The sequence below is a fragment of the Sus scrofa genome, chromosome 8, assembly GCF_054392235.1.
Source record: "Sus scrofa isolate SSC_HxYL_T2T_F1_AM1 chromosome 8, Sscrofa_HxYL_maternal_Yorkshire_Landrace_v2.0, whole genome shotgun sequence".
Classification (NCBI taxonomy): Eukaryota; Metazoa; Chordata; class Mammalia; order Artiodactyla; family Suidae; genus Sus; species Sus scrofa.
This window is the reverse complement of record NC_139390.1, coordinates 63,965,027-63,981,218: the sequence shown is the minus strand read 5'-3', so window position 1 is coordinate 63,981,218 and position 16,192 is coordinate 63,965,027. Positions and strand designations below refer to the sequence as shown.

The 16,192-nt window shown below is 35.8% G+C and overlaps 1 protein-coding gene across 1 annotated transcript in view; it reads right to left on the bottom strand.

The window, feature by feature from the left end:
- The window catches only part of LOC146400818 (uncharacterized), a 1,118,839-nt gene that overhangs the window by 65,963 nt on the left and 1,036,684 nt on the right, over positions 1-16,192 (bottom strand). The window lies entirely within an intron of this gene.

Below are 16,192 nucleotides of genomic sequence, written 5' to 3'. Positions count from 1 at the left end.
ACTAGTGTTCCTCAGCTTGTTTTTCTTTCCATTTTTTTCCTTTTCAGTTCTTAACCTGGAGAGGACTGGAGTTGAGTATTTCCCTTTCCTCATGTTGAATAGGCTATTTCTTTTCCCTCACAAAGATTAGGCTCTGGTAAAATAGCGGGTCTTTGTCTTGTGGTGTAATGGGTTAAGGATCCAGCATTGTCGCTGTGGCTCTGGTTTCTGCTGTGGCATTGGTATGATCCCTGACCTTAGAACTTCTACATGCTGTGGGCACAGACAAAATTTTAAAAGTTAAAAAAAGAAGAACAGAGCACTCTGTGGATAGTTCAGAATGGTTACTTTCCCCCTCCCTTTGAAGGAAGAGTAGGGGAATTTTCTCTGATGGTCAACTTGAGAACTTGGTAGGGCTTCTACAGTTGAAGTTGGCAAAATTGTGTGGGCCTTCCTGAAGGCTGAATCTCTAACATTTTTAATTTCTCAAACTAGTCCATGCTTGCTCTCCAGATATCAGTCACTTACTTTTAAGTATTGCTACCCAGTTCTGTCTCAAGCCATGGTTTCTGCTCTCAGTAAGCACTGATTCTCTGTATCTGTCTCTCTTTCCAATTTCAAGGTGGTGGTTTTCCCTGTGACCTCGATTCTCTGATTAATCTAAGAAGAGGTGTTGGATTTCAGTTGTTGAAATATTTTCCTGTTGTGAGGTTGGAAATGATGACTTCCAAGTTCTTTCTACCTGGGTTTAGAAACTGGAAGTCCAAATATCTATAACGAGCTATTCTCCATTTTTAAAAATAATTCCACATTAGTGTTCTAGAACCACACTGCCCAATTTTGGAGAAATTTTAGTAAATCGGTGGCAAAACAGGGGCAGACTGCCTTCTTCTTGCCATTCTGAAATTAAGTGTAATGTTCTGTTTAGAAGACAATGTGTGACACGTTTATAATTATAAAAGACAAATATCAGCCAGAAGGCTTTGTAAGTACAAAGTTTATTTTTCACAAGTGAACACAAATGAAGAGTCAATAACAAGTGACAAATATTGAGGAAAAACTGCTGTTGCTTAGAAGGGGAGTCCACAGATCCACCAGCACATGTATCCATTTTTATTTCCATTGTTATTTCTATTGTCGTAATAGGCTCAGGCTTTCAAAAGTAAATCCTACTATAAGGCCATTTTCCAAAGTAAATAGTAGAGACAGATGACCTTCTGCAGTGCCAACAGCATGAACATAAAGTAAGGATACATGCTTAGGTAATAAAAATAGTTAAAAGCTACCAGACAAAGCTACATTGTCAAGTCTAAATTGGATAGCTCTCATGATGGTAGGGTATCTAATTTTTCAACTATTTTTAGCACTTAGAAGATAGCATAACATATACTAGATGCTCACTAAATACTTATTGAATAAAGAAATAAATGAGTAACTTTTCCTTGTAGCGTTCATTTAGTTTCAAACTCCATGGACTCTGCCTTATAGGGGTTATAAGATGGTTTCTATTATGTTATTATTTAGATTAAGATGACCTACAAACTAAAATACACTTCAATTTTCAAATTTTGATCTAAATTTACACTCTTTCTGAGATTCAGAATTTTTTCCTAGCCAGTAAAATAATGTTATTATTTATTATCTATAACTATGTAAGATATGGTACAAAAAGAAATTATTTTAAATGATATTAATTAAAGTTATCTATATAATTTTTCAAAGATTAGAGGATTCATACAATCATAGGAATACTGTTATGTTAGCCAGTATACCATGAGCACAGCAAAAAAAAAAAAAAAAATTTAATGAAACTGCATTAAACAGAATTGAAATCCTTCCAAGCTGAGCCATTAAATGGAGCCATTGTAGAATAGTGATTCACAAAGAATTAATACCAATAAGTGGGGCAAATAATAACATATTGAGGTGGGAGAACAAAAGTGGAATGAGTCTGTAATTGATCATTCTATTCAGTGACACTATATGGTGGTTATCAGAGGCACTGAAAATGGTATTATTTGCAAAAGAGGGAATATTCTTGCTGTCTAGATCCCAAATATGCAGTAAATTGAAGCTGTCACATGAAGTGAATGGCAAACTCAAGCCTTGAGAAGCATAAAAATTAAAATTAACAGAGTTCTGGAGCAACAAGGAAAAAATTACGATAAATTCTTGATTTTGTGGTCTTTTTTCCTACATTCTCGTTAAGTTTATACTTAGATTTTCCTAAGACTTCAGCTACTAATTCTTCTTTTATGTTTTATTGTTTTCTAGAGTTAATTTATACATTTGATGAAGGATTGTATTTTTCATTTTCATCTTTTTTAGTGCATTATTAGTCATGAGTTGCCTATGTTTTAGCTAAATCATGTGTGTTGTCAAGTTACATCCTCATATTATACAAATATAAAATGTAGTGGTTTTTATTAAAGAAATAATTGATTTCTCTTTTTTCCCCCAGTTTGAGGTTATCTTTCCTATGAACCATGTCACTTTTATTCTAATCAATAAATTACATCCCTCAATCATTATTTCCTCCCTTGTGTCATAAGAAAGTTTCAGACCTCCATACTTAAATTTATCAGTGTTTTCATGGTAGACACAGTAAAACAAATTTAGGAGTCTGAGCCATTTATTGACTATACTGCTACCTGTAATTTTTCAGTTTACTTGGTTTTGTCTGCCATCAAGATATATGGCTGGAGAGATAGTACCATAAAGGAAACAATTATTGAGAAGATAAATGACCTGTGAGAGAACTGCAAGTCTCTGGAGTGTGTGGCAGAGGGCAGAAAGTTACTCTGGTTAAAGCTTTTGTTTGTATCCCTATGTCCAGGCAGTGTCGGAACTCCAGAAATAGTGTCTCATAACTCATAGCCTTACCCACCTCTCAACCTCATTCTTGTTCTCTTAGTCATGACTCCACAGAGGTGCTCCTGGTCTCAGACTTGAACTACTGTTACTCTACTGGGGAAATAAATAATATATTTTGAATTAAAGTAAGCAGCATTCATTGAGTTCCATCTTTACATAGGGACTATCAAAGTCTCTTACAGTGTTACCTGGATTTAAGATGTGGTGGTATCAAATGATGGCAGAATATGTGAATACAATGCATAGATAAAAGATAAATCTGATAATTTGTCATATAGGCCTACATAAATCAATCTTAAATCAAGAAAAGTAGGCAAATCAAAAAGGAAGGCAGAAATGGAGAGTGGGTAGAAAGGGGAGCAGAATTTGCTAACCCCCAAAACACATCTTTGACATAAGGATTGTTTTCAGGCTGATGACTATTTTTAAGAAAGAGTAGAGACAGGAAAATCTCTGAAAACAGAAATGACCCTTTTGTAAGAGATGTTTACATTTATAAGAGCAGTATCCATTTGTAAAGATGCTTCCTCTCTGTACCTGAAAGGGAAGGATGACAAAATCTCTAGAAATTCTTAAAATGAAGAAGTCAGTGATTTAAATCTGTATTACAAACATACCTCCTTTACTCGGTTTTTCCTGGAAACCACCCATAACTGGCCACCCCACACCTTTACATTTTTCTTTTGTCTTCACCTGGAGATTGTATTTAAGGTGGTAGCTTAGGATCATTTCTGAGAGTTACTAAGTTTTCCTGAGTATCTCCTATATATACAGGAGTTATACAGGTTAATAAACTTCTGTTTTTCTTCTGTTGATCTGCCTTCTTTTACAGGGTGGTCTCAGCCAAGAACCTAGAAGTTTAGAGGAAAAATTATTTTTCCTCCCCTACAGTAGGAAGAAAGATGAAGGGACATATCAGTTGAAAAAACTACACAACATAAGAGCAGTGAGTTTCAATTTGGGGGGGGGGGACCCACCTGAGGACTATAGCCAGGGAGACAGCCTCTCAGATAGCTCTGAGGAACTGCTCCATAGAGGTAGGAGAGGAACCAAGTTATATATGAACTTGGGGGCTGGAACATACACGTAGTCAGGCATGAAAAGATTACCACTAATCACAGAGAACAGATATCTCAAGTTAATAATTTTAATGCTTAGCTACCTATGGGAAGATATAAGAATGTGGTATCATTGACATTCTTCCTTAGAGATGCACTTAACTATCTAGTGGCCCCAGAGCACAGAATGCTTCATCCTATTTTTCCCATCCTGAATTCCCCTCAGGGCACAATGTCCAGGAGTGATTGCAGTGAGTTGTAACTTAACCCTTATATAAGTGAATGATGAGCAACACTTGTTCTTGAAGGAAGGAAGGAAGGAAGGAAGGAAGGGCAGTAGCCTCACATGAAAAAGTAAAATGTTTACATTATGAATGACTTACTCCCCAAAGAAGAATGACAGAAATTGTATAATGCCTGCAAAATAAGCCCTAAAGGAGATTCAGAAGACCATTGCCTCTGTTAAATATGAGAAACAAACATGAATAATGTGGACTGGAATAATAATAGACTTGACAACCATTAGAGAAAAATAGGATGAAAAACTAGCCACATGCATAAATACATCAAACAAATAATGCAACAGAAATTAAGTACACCCTGGAAGAAATAAAATCAGATTTACTCTGCAGAAAGTAAATTGTGAATTAGGACCATCATTGAAAAATACTCCCCAAACCAGAGAATGTAAGGTTCATCAAAAAGTTTGGTTAAGACACATCTTAGAGATTCATTGATAAATTATAGGTAACACATAAGGAGAAAACAAGGCAAGGGAATCAGAAGAAATGTTGCAGAATAAATATGAGTACATTTTTCTGAGCTGAAAGAAAAAACTGGGCTTGGAAACAAAGAGTTCTCACCCTTTTAAAACCAAAGTTAATCAGATAAAACCAGATTTAACCTGATTGATAACTATGTTCTTTGGGCATTCAACATATTCAAAGATGCTGAAAACTCCCACATGCCATTAAGCTTAAAAATATCCCAAGAGTTCCATATTCCACCAACATTTCCTGAGCATCTCCACTGTACCAGGCCCTGGAAAGAGAGTGGTAAGGAGGTGGCCATGGTCCCTCCTCTTCCAGGTTATCAAGGTTACTGCAGGGAAGGCAATGATCTACGAAAGCAGCCCCATGATCCCAGTTACTCTGGCCACCACTGCTCTGTATACTTTAGGTACTGAAGCCTCATTATCTGTTTTACAAATGAGGAGGCTGAAGTGCAGAGAGGTTAAGAGACTTGTCAATGCCACAGTTTTTAGGTAAGAGGAGTTTGGATTCGAGCAGATTGTCTGGTTACACTCTTCTGATTTTTTTTTACACACTTTAGCAGGGAAAGGATTTTTAAATCAAAGCCAACATGTATGTAATAAGTGGCTGGGCAGATGTAGAAAAAGGCAGGCAGTAGGTGTTATCTAAGTAGAGAAAATAACTTGTTTCCTAGACCTGAGATAGGAGGAACTTGGATATGGGGGAATTTGAAAGAAGACACTTCTGGTGAGTCTTAAAAATGTAAGCGGTGGAAATCAATGGGGTAAATTTTCTTTTGACCACTACATTTTAGTGTATTTTATCAGCTCCATGTTCTAAGCCAATGCCTTAAATACTGTAATGCCCCAAAAGTCTTTCCCATTTACCTTTTCTTTATACTATTTTTTTCTTGAGCATTTTAAACTATGATTAATTATAGTTATAATTATTAATTATAATTAACTATAATTAATTATCAGATATATTTACTTAAAAATTTTTCCTGATTATACTTTAAAAAGTTTGCTTTTCCTTCTCTTTTCTTTCCTTCCTCCCTCCTCCCCACTTTCTCTTTCTTTCTTTCTTTCTTTCTTTCTTTCTTTCTTTCTTTCTTTCCTTCTTTCTTTGTCTTTCTTCCCTCTCTCTCTCTCCCCCCATCCCTCTCTCCCTCTTTCTTTTAAAGGTTACTATGGCCATTTTTAGTTGGATATCCCACAGGCATCTCATACCCCAAACTGAAATTATTGCCGCTAAAACATGATATATCCTTGCCATTACCTATCATGTGAATGGACAACTCAGGCCATCCAGAGCTACAAGAGATGAATCTAAGAATCAGCCTTGGTGACTCTTCAAGACTTACCATAATCTTATATCATCATTCATCAAATTGCATAGAGTCAACCTCCAAGACAGCTACCAAATCCATCCAGTATTCCCATAACCACTGCCAAGACTAAAGTTTTAATGCTTGTTATTACTCACAAGTGTTACTTTTAGGAAAAAAATCCACATTACTTAGACTCTGAATGATCACGTCTTTCCTTCAGTCAGGAGTAGAGTGGAGCTGGAGAGAGCTGAGATGCTAAATGTCAGTTAAAAAGCAAACCAAAATGAAAGTAACAATATAACTAACCATTAGTCATTCACTCTGATAGTATAAGCAACAGGCTAAGCAGAGAAAGCATTGATTCTCCCACTGTTCTGTTTTTCCCAGGGGATGGCCCCAGGAGAAGGTCAAGTGGATCAGTACAGTGTGGACATCGTCTCCATACTGAGGGAGCCCAGAACGAAGTACTTGTGCAGGGTTTATGAAACTGCAGGCTGGGAGAAGGAAAGGGGAGGGCAGAGGGGTAGAAAAATACTGCATTCTAAGTCAAAGAGAAGAGGATCTTCAAGATTTCTCCTCCCTTCTCTTGGGAAAGGCCTGAGGAAGGCCTCTGCTCAGGCTAAGCTATAGAGATGCAGAAGTGGTTGGCCCACAGAAAGGTGTGAGCCCTTGACTGCACCTTCCTTCAGAGACTGCAGTGAACAGGTGTGCACCAAGCTGGAGTGTGGAGGGCAGCTCTTCCCCATGAGACGTGCCTGTAGTTGGACCTGAATAACCATACATAGGGTATGCATTTTAGCCAGGTGCAAACCTCCTGAGCCTTTGTACTCATGCGAATGTCCCTGCACTCCAGATACCTGCAATTACCGATGCTCTTATGTCTACTTATTCTGCTGTTTCTACTTTGTACACTGCCTTAACTATTTTTGATATAGTTATCCCTTCATTATAGTTTAAATCATAGTTTAGATACCTCCCCCGCCAGTGATCTTCCTCAACTTGGTAGTTAAATTTTGAGCTAGGTCAGTCATGGTTCCTAACGCCAGGTACACATCAGCAGTTTATTTGTGCCCTGGAACTAATATTATTAAATATTAGTTCCAGGTTTATGCTTTCTAAATTTTCTTTGGTATTTACGTATACCTTGAAAACAAAATACATTTTTTAAAAGTAGTATAGAATTTCTCCAAATAAGAGTTTCTATGAGAAAGAAAGGTCTTTCTGTACTTGGTTGAACAGATATGTGACACAAGGATTCAGTTTGAAACAATTATAATCATTAGACAACTGCTTCTTATATTGAACAGAAATCTACTATATGTTCAATTTTCAGTATGTGTTCAAATTTTTGATATCTAATCCTCTTTTATGGTTGTTTTCATAAAGGGTATTTGGTTATTTGCAAATAGATAGCAGTACACCTAATAAGTATCCATTCCTTCTTCAACTCTTCTTCAAATGTGAATGGTTTTTAGATATTTTCCCACTCTGAACATTATCCTTTTGATGGGCTCCTATCTCTAAATATCCCTATAAAATGTAATCCTGTGAATGAACAAAATGAAACTGATGTAATCTTAGTTTAATACCCTGAGCTATAGTAACTCCTTGATCCTGTTACTGTAATTCTTATCTAGATTTAGTATATGGTCCCCTAAGTTACATTTCCAATATCTGAACCATCCACATATATTTAATAGCTTCTTTCCCTTTAACAGTACAGATAAGTGAACTATTAAAATATGTGTGCATATTTGAAGATATAAACTAAAAGTTTCCCTTTATCATTGGCAGCAAAATCCTTGGATGTTAAACCTTTTTATCTCTTCTACATATATTTCTCTACTAGTATTTACTCTTTATCTCAGTTATAACTTTGTGGTATTATCAGCAAAGCATATCCAGTGTGTAACATTCTCTGGCATTTATTTGTGCTGGGTTCTACTGACAGGAACTCAGCCAGAGGAAAAGAAAGGCATATTCCAGGAGCACTGAGTCTTAGGTTATACAAGTGTCAAAGGATGCTAATACAATCCCAGGGGGTGTGGCTATGCCATTGATCATCTCTAAGAAAAATGATGTTTTAATAAGTATGTTTAAGTTAGTTTTTTAAAAACTGAGTTCTGAAACACCCCATGTCTCTCATTTTATGATGGAATTCATCGGGACACTGAATTTGCTTTACAGAAATTCTTTTCCATATTTTTGACAGAATCCAATAAAGAGAGAGGAATCAATACTGTATGTATATATAAATATAAATGCATATATATTTTTAAATGCCATTCAGTCTACCTCTTGTCTATGAAATAGAGATCGTGTGAGAATCAATTGGGTCGTTTCCAAGTAAGATTTAATAACCTGGTATGTCAAAAATATTTTATTAAAATGCAGCTGTAGTTCATCTCTAACAAAATTATACATGAAAATTGAAGTCTCTCAGCTTGCAGAAGAGTTGTACGATCATTTGCAGGATGATTTAAGGAGAAACAATGAGCCTCTGTTGATAGTGACATTTAATGTGTGTGTGTGTGTGTGTCCTGTGAAGCAAGGATATGTAAGTAATCCAATGGATAATTTAAACCATATTTTTTTGAGAAATACATTTTAGGAATATTACTTACACAAAGAAATAAGTAGGAAATAAACAGCCCCTTTTGACCATGGTTCTGTTCCAAATGTCTCTGATCGGAGTTTTCTGGATTGTCTGACTCTCCAACATAGTGGTAAGAGTAGAAAGTCCTAGAAACAGGCTGCCTGGGTGCACAGTTTGGCTTCATCTCTTACTACATATGTTGTCTTTTCTCATGTTTACAATGAAAGTAACTATTGTACCTATGCACCAAGTATGTGGAAAAGATAAAAAGAAACATCACATCTAAAACACCTAATGCAATGTTTGGCACATAGGAATTAATAAATGAAGTCATTGTTAGCTTTTAAAGCTGCATAAGCCATAAAAACCTCTGTTCCTTTTTCTTACTAGTATGAAATATTAATATTTTTTACTATCATAATTGTTTTGAAAGTACTTCTAAACAGTGAATCTGTAAGATTTTAAAATTTAGCTCCTTTGAATAAACTGCCTCATATAGGGCTTGCCATATAGAAAGCATTAAATCATTTTTTAAAGTATGAACAGAAGGATTGGCCATCCTGAAGTTCCGAAGATATGAATTCCTCACACTCTCCACCTGGAGTGTCTTAAGGCACCCTCTGAGAGCTTGTACTTTGGAATACCATTAGAATAGCAGCACCACAGAGTCCTTAGTCCTTAGGTCTGGATCTCTTGTCTTTGGAATAGTTGTAGCAGGACTGGTGAAAGGGCTGGATTGTACAGTCCAGTTAGTAAGGAGATGCATTACACCTACAGGTGATGGAAGACTGCCTGGTAAACACAAGAAGCAATTTTGGTGCCATATTTCCACCACTTTGCTTTTAGCAAGCAGGTAAATCATGGCTTATGGTAAATTCCGGAGCAGGACCAATTCATCGATGTGGGATGCAGTGTCTTGGCATTTGCCAGACAAATGTTGACCACAGAGACAAATGTGTTCTGGAAAAAAAGTATTGCAAGACCAGGCAAGGCAGGAGGAACTGAGTGCTAAAGAAATGGATTCAAAGATGGGTTATTAACTAACACAGGGACTTGTGTGTAAGGAAGCAATAAGTCCTTTACCGTAAGAAATGAGAGATAGTGTTTCAGGGGAAAAGACAAAAACCATGTTCGAAGAAATGGGCTACATGAAGAAGGTTATCTTGCAGTAAAGTGTAGCATGATTAGAGTGTTAGTGTTTTAAGAATCAGCTTGTAAAATCCCTCTGCCTAAAGTTAAAATCCATACTAAGAAAGAAAGAGAGCTATACAGGATTTAGTATCCTTTTGGAGAGAAGGATGCTGAGGCTTGAGATCAGACAACACCCTAAAATTCTCAACAACCTTTTTCTTATAATGACTTCCAGAATATTGACATGTATTGGAGTATAACTTTTAATAATGATGCTTTAACACTGATTTGATGCAACAATTCTCTCCCTTTACGTTTCTTGTTATGTTCAACATTTGCAAAAATTCTCTCCCTTTACTTGTTATATTCAGAATCTTTGCTTCCCCTTTTGTTGAAAGATATTTGTAGACTTTACACAAGAATCCTGGCAAATGACCACATTGCCCCAAATTATTTCAGGGGCACTTGATGGTCTCCTAGAGAACACAATGATTAGGGGGTTGAGGATCCAATTCATACTAAGGCAGGCTCCATTCACTCTCTTCATGTCTGTCAACATTTGCCAACCTTGCAATAATTCAGTGTCATTTTCTTGCCATGTCTTCATGATCACCCCTGACTCTGGGATTGTTCTAGTGTCTGGTAGTATGTAGCCTACACATGTGCTTTCAAGCTTATTTTGCACTCCATCAGCAGCCCACTCTTTGGTGGATCGTATTTCTCAGTACACCAGCTATACACCTCTGGTCCTTTTCCAAGAAGGTTCAGACATCTTACGAAATTGTGAGCTTGCAGAGGCAGACTTAAGCATAATTTCTAGCCTGCAGTGCTCTGAGGAAGTTTCTTAGATTGTCACAATCATAAATAATATAGCATGCTTCTGGTGGCCTTTCTGAAACCCACATCTGCAATAGTATAAGTCCCCAAGCTGACATGTCTGATCTTAAGTGACTTCTATAGTTTCTTTCTGCTGCTGTGTTGAACAACTTGTGCAAAAAAGGAGAGAAAATGCTCATGTAATTTAAGGAGATTAAGAATAATTCCATGTATCTTTGCATTAATAAACCCTCAGAAGGCATTGATGGAAGACAGATTGCACTGAAGCCTTCTTGGAGGTAGAGGTTTGATACTGCATTTCCGGTCACATAGCAAATTTTCTACCTCTCTGTGGTCACTTGTCCGAATCTCATTATCTGTCTCCCCACACCCATGCTTTCTTCTCTGACCCTTTATTTCTCAAAACAACTTATTTTCTCTTTATTTTTTTCAATTAACTTCTCCAGCTATTCCCCCCATTTGATTAAAATAATTTTTTAATGTTTCAGGTAGAGGTAATAAACTTAAAAAAACTGATAATAAATTTTTATTCTTGCAGTTATTTGATAGAAAAATCATGATCAAATGCTTACCATTATAAGTTTCTCCTTAAAACATTTTGTCTTTTCCAAAGCCAAATAATGTCACATTTCTTGGGGTTCAAACTGAGGACGGACTTTGAATGAACTTATACTTCAGTTTAGTTCACCTTTTCTCTGTTAGTGAATCTAGACCTTGGCAACAGTAATTGGGTAAAACGCTAAGCCATTGCTGATGCCAAGACTATGAGGACTGTGTTTCTTTGACAGGCCCTTAATAGGCATGAACAAAAAATCAAATACTGTTTTTTTTTTTCCTTCCCTCCAAATGCTTATTTGAAAAAGACTGAAGGCTTGGAAAGGTATTCCCATTGTTATTTAATGTAACCTGCTTCTCAGAAAAAAAATACCACGTTATATAATTTTGGGGGGGAGGGTACAATATGAACACATCTTTACATAATTTGGGATTTTCTTACTTCCTGGTTGCAGAGAATTTGGAAGTTGGTAAATATGCTTACAACAGATGTTATCACAGATGTATACAATTTATCATCCTTAACATGAGAATCTGAGCACATACTCTAAAAATGAGCACTGGATGTTTAACATGATTGTGGAGACCATACTTTTATTTTCTTAATCTGATTATGCTTCTACTCTCAAAATAATGATCAAAAAATCTGATTTAAATCTGACAGATTACAAGCTGAAGCTAAGGTGCCACATTTATTACTTCCTCCTGTCAGATTTTCAGATACAAGTCACAGAGGTAGACCAAAGACAGAACTGATTTAAATTTATGGGCAGTCTTTTTTTTTTTTTTTTTTTGAAACAAATTATCACACTTCTATAAACATTTAACTCTGATTTGAAAGTAGATCAGGAAATATCTCATATTACATAATGTTCAAAAACCTTTATGTATTATTCCTGTATATATATTTTTAATTAAAAATTAAGTCCTTTCAGGTTCTTGTAAATAGTTAAGAACAAAATAACAAGTCCTCCAAATCAACTTATTTCTTTTCTAACCAACTGAGGCCTGTATATATAGTCCTGGCTGTGGATTCTAAATTTAGTCTTTGAAAATGACATATTATATGATAATGAACAAAGCCCTTGGCTCCTCTGCCCCAGCTCTCCAACTGTAACACTGAAAGACTGGGCTACATGCTTTCACTATTCCCTTAAACACTTTAATTATATGTTCAAATAAACAACATAGAAGGAGGCAGTTTAAAAATGACATTTAGAATTAAATACATGACCCTGGAACTATCATTACTTTGTTATTAATTCAGGCACAGCAGAGTTTAAAGATAATAATTCCACTGTCGTTATTCTAAGGCCACTTCAATTATATCCTTGTATTAATATATTTCTCTGATCCCTTTTGAGTAAACTTCTATGCAGTACTCTTTTAGTGGGTTAGTTAAAATTAGGTGTTTTTTCCAAGCATTTATATTTTTATAATTACCCAAATCTTGAAGTTCTCAAAACATTTCTTAAAACTTTAGTGTCTTACCAAATTTTAAAATATGCCTTCATAATTAGAGAAGAAGCCTCTTAGATCTAATTTAGCTTGTCTTTCAGAAGCTTACATTTATGAAGATAAATTAAAAAATCATAAAGAAAAAAGAGAACCAAAAGTTATTCTATTCTTTTTAACAGGGAAGATTATATGGTTTGAACTGATTATCATCATGAACTGGTGACCAAAATTAAAGATTCACCATAAAATTATAGAGAAATCAGCAATTGTGTTACTAGAAGTTGCTTAATTGTCAAGTTCTACACTGGACATTTAATTCATGAATAAACACAGAATTTCAGTTATTCTCTCAATAGAGGTAATGCTACTCTTTTTTAAATTTAATTATTCAAAAATTATTTTTCTTCAGAAAAAAAATTGTATGAACTCTTGAGCAAGGAACATAGAAGAAAGGAGGAGAGACAGAAATCAATTGTGCAGGTGTCAGTAATAGACACCAAGCAGAGTGGAGCAAAGAGAGCTCTTTCCTACAGAGCATCTCTATAGGTAATATAGCATCTCTGTAGATCATATAGCATCTCTATAGGTCATGTAACTTCTTTACAGTTCATATGATGACTATTTACATCCTAATGTTAAGCTGCATCAAGACCCTGTAGAGATGATCAGCAATTCAGGAACACAGTTTTCTAAATCAAAATTATGAATTGGAATTGTGTACTGCCCATCTCATTTTCTTCAAGATATTTGTGCCCTATGTTTGATAAATTGATTCAGACACTCTCCTGTTTAAAAATAAACATTAAATAGAAACAAGATTAAGCCACAATTGAACAAAAGGAATGAATGGGCTATATCAAGGTAAATAATAAACCATATAAAACATGGTACAGATAGATATTTCTCTATACTATGAAAAAAATCAGATAACTTGGAATATTTGGTTTAAAATACTAAAATAATAACTATGTGCAATAGCAGAAGGGATTGTCAGCCAGAGCAAAGATAGAGAAGGTTGTTATGGGAGGCCAGATTCCTTAGTAGCAAACAGTGAGAGAGATCCATGAAAGCGGTTTATTAAGACATTTCCAGAAAAGGATGCTTAGTAGCCCAAGGAAAGTTCCCTGGAAAGAACGGTATAGACACAGAAACAAAATCACACTGTAGTAAGAGGAAGAGGGCAGAGATAACCAGTGAAAGTAACCCGAGAATGTCTGAAGGTAGGATCAGTTACATCCTCTGAAATTGTCTTGATGTAGATGCCCATAAAAGCAGACTCTCAGTTAAGGACTCAAATGCAAATAGTTTCATTGACTGATGGTCCCAGGAAAACCTAGTAAGAAGGTGGAGAGGAGAAACAGGGAAAGGAAGAAAGGATGTACGAGGTGCCTTATCAAGCAATTTTCCACTGTGGGCAATTGGAGTTTAGGTCTAGCATGTGGAGCATCCTTAGAAATATTTGGTGTTTATTTTATTTTTTTTTTAATTTGACCCATTCTCATGATGTGTCATTACGTATCAATGTGGCTTTCTATGCATATCACTGGTAATTAAAGTTGTGTCATGTTTCTCTGGTTGGTTTTAGGATTTGTCTTTATCTTTGGTAGATGGCTAGTAGGTGACTATTTTTAAAGTTTAAGTTGATTGAATTTATTCACCTTGTTGGATCTGTATATTTTTTAACATATTAGGTATTTGGCAATTATTTGTTCAAACTTTTTCTTCTGAATCATTCATTCTCTTCATTTTCCAACATTTAGATTATACTCTTAATACTGTCCCATTCCCCACATAATCCTGAGGATCTGCTAATATTCTTTGATTTTTTAAAATCTCTTTGTAAATTCAAGTAAGATTATTTCTGTTGATACATCTTTGAGTTCATTTATCTATTTATTTAATATTTTTGCAGGCTACAACCTTCTTCCCATTCCTTTTTCACTCCAGATTTTGACTTTTAAGTTCTTGAATTTCCATTTCCCTTCCAGACACCTGAATAGACTTTATTTCTCTTCTTTTTACCCATCAGTGTCCATCCTTTTCTCGGTTACCTTGAACATATTTATAAGATTTTAAACTCGTTGTCTGCTTTTCTACCATCTCTGTTATTATGAGGTCAGTTTCTACTGACCACTCCTTTTTTTTCTTAATTACAGGCCCATTTTTAAAAATTTTGCTTCTTCCATATCCAATACATGTAATACCTATATACTCCTATATACTTAAAACCTTTATGCTGGACTTTGTAGATGTGCTGTAGGGAGTTTCATTATATTGTGTCCCAAACTCTGTGGTATAGATCACACTCATTTCAGTGTATCCAGTGCTATGCTATGGTTCCTGAATGTGTGGGTGTTTTTGAGGTGCTCTGCTTCTGTCTCACTGTTACTTTAGTATCAGTTTTTGTTTGTTTGTTTTTGTGAAGTCACTAATCATTCATCCATTTCCATTTTTCAAAATATTTTACTGTTATCTCTTTATTCATCCTCTTTGTCCTACAAATATATGCTATGTCATGTCATTTATGTCACTCATATGAAGCTTTGGTGGGGAATGAAAGGAAACACATGTGCCTACCCAGTCTGTCATCTTTAAACAAGTTTTCTCACACTCTACTTTTCCAAATTCAAAACTTCCTTTATCCACTGCATTGATTGCATGCAGTTTCCCAACAGTCTTAAGCTTTTGAGAGTCAATGGCTTAAAATACTCATTTCCCTCTGGCTGGAATGTATTTCCTACTGTCATGCTCATCTCTGCTTTATTGACATGTTATTATTCCCTGATGGTTTACTAAAATGTTCCTTTCTCCTTGAAGCCTTCCTAGTTCCTATCAACTAGAATTAAATGGCTTCCCAGTGCCTAAAAATATTTATTGTGGCTTTATTTTAACTTTATTGTATTTCCTCTGCATTATGCTTAATATTTACCAATCAGTCTCCTGAAACATATTGCAAGCTCCTTTAAGCATAGGAATAATTTGAATTCCCATGATTTTTCAGTCATACTGAATAAAGACCTTCTGATGTGTCACATTGTTAAAGAGAAAAATTATTCTGACACTTGTTAAAATGGCAAAGAAGAAGACTTTATACAAGACTATTGCAATAAGGGCACTGCAGTAAGGAAGAGTGACTGTGCTCAACTGAATACAAGAAATGCACCTGGAGATTTATAGCCAGTGTCAATGGCCAGTGTATGGAAAATTACTAAGAGGAGACATCAACCACAGGCGGTTCTTACTACACTGACCTCAACAGTTGGGTTCTTGTTGAAGGGTTTATATATTAAAGGTGAGGAGATGAGGAAATTGATAACAAATGAAGGGCAGGAGGATTCCTGCTAAACTGACTTAGCAGGATTCTTGCCAAATCTGGGCTAGGCCAGCCAAAGAAAGGACAGGGGTCAAAACAAGGATCAGACAGAGGAGCCTGATTAAAGTTTGGTCAATGGGAAGAGCTCCCATTGTGGCTCAGCCAGCTAAGAACCTGATGTAGTGTCTGTGGGGATGTAGATTCGATCCCTGGCCTCGCTCAATGGGTTAAGGATCTGGCGATGCCACAAGCTGTGGTGTAGGTCACAGACACAGCTCAGATCTGGCGTTGCTGTTGCTGTGGCTGTGG